Consider the following 6,000-nt stretch of genomic DNA (forward strand, 5'->3'; position numbering starts at 1 on the left):
CTGGTGCTTGCAGTAGAAGTCCCACTATGTCCATTTCCCACATCATGAATGACCAAGGGGATAATATGGAATGTAATGGTTCACCAGCTGTTGTAGCCGTTGTGAGAATAGTTGGCACTTTCTGCATCGCTTGACAAAGTCGGCTGCTTCATGCTCCATTCGGGGCTAGTAGTATCATGCTCTAACTAAATTTCTAACTAGCGACCTGTCTCCTGAGTGGTTACCGTAGTGTCCTTCATGGACTTCTCTCATCACATACTCTACATCTTCTAGTCCCAAAATATTTGGCCAGTGGGCCATTAAAAGTTTTTTGGTAGCTGCCCGAATCCTGAGCTATCGAGCAACCTTCTTATCCTCAGACATCATGTTATTATGAAAATAATCAATAAAGTTATTTCTCCAATCTTCAATTATGTTAGTGGTATTTATCTCCTCTTGACTTGGTCGACCGTCGGACATAATAAATGGACGACAGAGCTTGCCTCGGAGACAGAGATGTTTGCAGCTAACCCCAAGTTGGATAGTGCATCCTCTTCGACAGTGTTTTCTTGGGGAATTTTAGTTGCCTTATATTCCTAGAACTAGCTTAGGAGTCGTGTTTCTCATGTGATACATTAATGCATGCGCGCCTCTCGATCTACACAAGTTTCGAGCACTTGATTAATGACCAGTTGTGAGTAACTTTTTAACTCTACTTGCTTGGGCTCGAGTCCCTGAACTAGCTCAAGTATTGAAACAACAGCTTCATACTCAGCTTCATTATTAGATATTGAATGACACTTGATCGACTACCAGACTGTCTCGCCAGTCGGTGCGATGGGCAATACTACGATCCCGGACCCATTCACATTAGATGAGATATCTATATACAATGTCTAGGTTCCTGATACAGTTTTAGAGGCTATTATCATTTCCTTTTCCACCTCGGGGAGTATATTAGCGCTAAAATTGGAAACAAAGTCCGCCAGAACTTGTGATTTTAATGCGGTTTGGGGTTGATACTATCATGACCCTAAAATCCACCTATTCGTGATTGCAGCTAACCGAACTCGCTAGGTAAGACAAATAATGATCAACACAATTCTTATGAAATAAAAGTGGTCAATAAATAAAAATAACTGAATTTCTTTACAATAAGCCAAGTACAGGTAGTACAAGTCATAATCCACTAGGATCAAGATTTATAAAACTGATATGAAGGTAAGTACAACATCTGTTCGAAATGTACATAAACAGAATTTAAATCTGAAACTACCAAGGACAAGTGGTAGCTAAATTCGAAAGGCAACCATACACAACAACATCAACTCCAAGATCAGCACGCAGGGTGCAAAAGTGAAGTATGAGTACAACCGACCCCATGTACTCAATAAGTAGCATAACTAACCTCGACGACGTAATAAAAGCAAGAATTATAAATGATAATCTCTATCACCTGTACAGTTCATACTTTCAACAAGTATAGAATATAAATATGATCAAATCATGAAATCACAGAGAAAACTACATTGGTGCTCTCAGTTTTCTCAACAGATTCTGCTCAGTCAACAATCCAGCACATAAGAAATATATGCAAATAAACTAGGCAACAACCAAGGAAATTGAAGGTACGGATGAAATGCAATAACCAAATATCAATCCGTTGCGGCACACTGCCTTGAAATCATCAATGGTATTGGTACAATACCATAGCAATCAACTCTATCAACATCACTTGGATCTACACTTAAAGTACAAACTGTAGTTTGAGTACAACTGACCCTATGTACTCAGTAAGTAACCAACCTAACCTCAAAATAAAGATATTGACGAGATTGGCAAAGTCTGCCACTCACTTTCAACAGTCAACAATAACGGTAACAACAACAACATAATAATAATAATAGCAACAATAACAACAACAACAATAACAATAACAATAACAATAACAATAACAATAACAATAATAATAAATAAAGAGAAAGCAACTCAAGAATAACAAGTTAAACTTATTCACATTAATAGGAAATAGGAATGCCTTCCAATCAACTCAGTTAAGTCACCACTATCAAGATGTAGAGTATTAATTAGCATGAGGTAGATACATCTCTATTCTAGCATGACAAGTATCAATACCAAAATCAATGAATTCATAGATAAATCATCAAGTGAGCACAATATCAGCACTGTACGTGTGCCTAGCATAAAGCCACTCACTCAGCACATACCAAGAGTCTGCACTCACAGGGCCCAAAGTGGTATGGGTTATCACCTAACTCTAGAGAGACGGATCCTAGCCTAAGCGCTGATCAAAAGTCAACGATCATAACTCAGCCAAATGGCCCGGAGAACGCGTCACCTTAATATCAATACCACTCAGCCCAATAAAGGGGGTATGGCATACGCATAACCTCAATATCAATATCAATACGACTCTATGGCCCCAGTTCAGTCATTAATCCGCTAAAATCCCAATATTCCCATAGTTCACAACATCAAAAATCAATATACTGCATAGATTATACCAACAGACAACAAATCCACTCAAACCCATATCACACAAGTAAGGACACCAACAACATGTAAGAAGTATATAAAGATGGTGAAATAGCACGCAGATGTAATATCATGACTGAAAAGTATGACTATAATTAAGGCAAGCAACTCAACATAGCTAAATAGCCCTAACGTATCTCAAACGGATAAGAACATAGCTTAGACATGCATTCTAACATGAATAATAGCTTAATTAGTAATACAAATAGAGAAAATGCGGTAACATGAAGGCATGCTAGCAAAACATGACACATAATAGCCTAAGGTCTACTGGGGATCATGAATAATCACAGTGTATACATATATGCTCGTCACCACATACGTGTGTCAGTCCCAACACATAGCAAGTATAGTAGTTTATGGGGAAAATACCCTCAATATAAGCCTAGACAAGATACTTACCTCAAAGAGCGAGAATCAATACACCAAAAAGTCCTTGCCTCTCGAATCGGCCTTCGAACGGGTCAAATCTAGCCCAAAACAACTCAATAACGTCAAAAAATGGTGTAAGAATCGATTCCAAGTAATAAAGCTCCAATCTTTATCAAATTGCAAAATAGGCAACCAAAAAGTCAACCCAGGCCTGCTTCCCGGAACCCGACAAAAGTCACAAATCCGACTACCCATTTGAATCCAAATATAATGGTTTCATCCAAATACAACTCTGAGTCGAGGTTTAAATCTCCATTTTTACTCACCAAAACCATAGCCCAAATCCCCAAATTTCTCCTTCAAACCCATAAGCTATATGAAATATTCCATAGTTAAACAAGATATAACATTAAAATCAACTAGAAATCACTTACCCTCTTGTCTTGTGTGAAAATTCCCTTCACAAATATGTCCCCTCGAAGTCTAGGGATCAAAATATGAAATAATAGGTCTAAGTCCTAGAATTATAACTCTTACAAGTTTTCCCAGTGATACCCTTTGCAAATGCGGCCCAAGCCTCGCGTTCGCGAAGCACAAACAGCCCCTGGGGAAAATATCTCTTCGCAATGCAGTCTGCCACCCGCAAACGCGATGCAATTGCATCCCCACCCTAATCGAACATGTCCATGCCTTCGCAAAAGCTAAGGCTAAACCTAGAAGGATCCCAGCTACCCACTCCTTATACGCAAACGCGAGCCTTCTCCTTCAAATGTGAAGACCGATATCCCAAGCACTCCGTGAACGCGATGCCCTGTACGTGAACGCAAAGAACAAAAATAGTGCTGCCCAAAATAAGCCATCGCAATCGTGTGACCTGATCCACGACTCAGAAGCACGCACCAGACACCAACATTTATTCAGCAATCCAAGCAATCTTAAATGATCCGAAATCCATCCTAAATACTCCTAAGCCCCCGTCCAAACATGCCAATTAGTCCTAAAATATAACACGGACCTACTCGAGGTCTCAAATCACACAAAGTAACATAAAATTGCAAATTCCACCTCAACTCAAGCTTAATGAACTAATCAACTTCCAATATTCAAAACACATGCCGAACCACGTCTAACCAACTCGGAATAATGCCAAAATTTGTACACAAGTCCCATATAATATAAAAAATGATAATATCAAAGTCAACTCCCGGTCAAACCTATGAACCTTCCAAACCTTCAAATTTCCAACTTTTCTCCAAATAGAGCCAAAATAATCTAGGAACCTCCAAATCAAAATTTGGACATACTCCTAAGTATAAAATCACTATACAGACATATTGACACCATCCAAACACCATTCGAGGTTGTTTACACAAAAGTTAAATTTCGATTAACTCTTATAACTTAAGCTTCCAACCTTGGAACTAATTGTTCCATTTTGCTCCAAGCTTTCCCGAAACCAAACCAACCATCCCCGCAAGTCACAAAACAACAAGAAAGCATACGTGAAGAATAAAATAGGGAAATAGGGCTCAAATACACACTACAACCATCCGGGTTATTACAATCTCCCCCTCTTAAACAAACATTCATCCTCTAACGGGTTTTGAATCATACTTAAGATATCAAAACATGAGGATATCTGCTCTACATATCATGCTCGATCTCCCTAGTCACCTCCTCGACCGGCTAAACTCTCCATTGAAACTTCACTAAAGCAATATTCTTCGACCTCAACTCCCGATTCCTCCTCATAAGCCAAATTCTCATCCAACTACACTGAACTAAAATCCAACACGTGCGATGGATCCTTATAGTACTTCCGAAGCACGAAAATCTAAAACACCAGGTGTACTCCCGATAACCTGAGCGGAAAAGCATGTCTGTAGGCCACCTCACCCATTCTCTCTAATACCTCGAAACAACCAATATAATGAGGGCTTAACTTGCCCTTCCCAAATCTCATCACGCCTTTCATAGGCAAAACTCAGAAAAAAACCTTCACACCTTCCATGAAAGCCACATCAAGAACCTTCCTATCAGTGTTACTCTTCTGCCTGGACTGCGCTGTGCGAGGCTGCTCCTGAATCAATTTCACCTTCTCCAAAGAATCACGAACCAAATCTCTGCCTGACAATCTAGCCTCACTGGCTCAAACCAACCAACCAGAGAATGACATTGACTCCCATACAATGCCTCATTTGGAACCATCTGGATACTCAAATGATAGCCATTGTTATATGCAAACTCCACTAATGGAAGAAACTGATCTCACTAGCTTCTAAAATTCATGACACGTGCTCTCAACATATCCTCTAAAATATGAATGGTCCGCTCAGACTACCCGTCCGTCTGAAGGTGAAATGCGGTACTCAACTCAACCTATGTGCCCAACTCATGCTGAACAACTGTCCAAAAATGCGAAGTAAACCGAGTTCCACAATCCGAGATGATAGAAACAGGTACGCCATGTAAGTGAACAATCTCCTAGATATAGATCTTAGACAACTGCTCCGAAGTGTAGGAAGTGATAACTGGATACTTGGTCAGTCTGTCCACAATGACCCAAACAATGTCAAATATCCTCAATATCTGCGGCAAACCTACCACAAAGTCCATAGTGATGTTCTCACACTTCCACTCAGGCATCTCAATCTTCTAAAGCAATACACCAGGTCTCTGATGCTCATGCTTGACCTACTGACAATTCAAACACCGAGAAACATATCCAAAAATGTCTTTCTTCATCCTACGCTACCAATAATGTTACTTCAAATAACGATACATTTTCGTTGCACCCAGATGAATAGAATACCACTAACTATGAGACTCCTCAAGAAACAATGCTCTCAACCCATCCACATTAAGAACAATAGACTTACTTAGACACTTTCTTAGCACCACCTTGCTGCACCGTCCATAAGGAAAATGGGGATCATTATACTAACGAGCCTTAATGCGCTCAAATTAGGTTGATTGAGATACAACACAAGCAACAACCCTGCTAGACTATGATATATCCAATCTCACGGACCTATTGGCTAAAGCCTGAACATCCATAGCCAAAGGTATCTCCCTAGCTGGAATAAATGCTAA

The sequence above is a fragment of the Nicotiana tomentosiformis genome, chromosome 9 (genome assembly GCF_000390325.3).
Source record: "Nicotiana tomentosiformis chromosome 9, ASM39032v3, whole genome shotgun sequence".
Classification (NCBI taxonomy): Eukaryota; Viridiplantae; Streptophyta; class Magnoliopsida; order Solanales; family Solanaceae; genus Nicotiana; species Nicotiana tomentosiformis.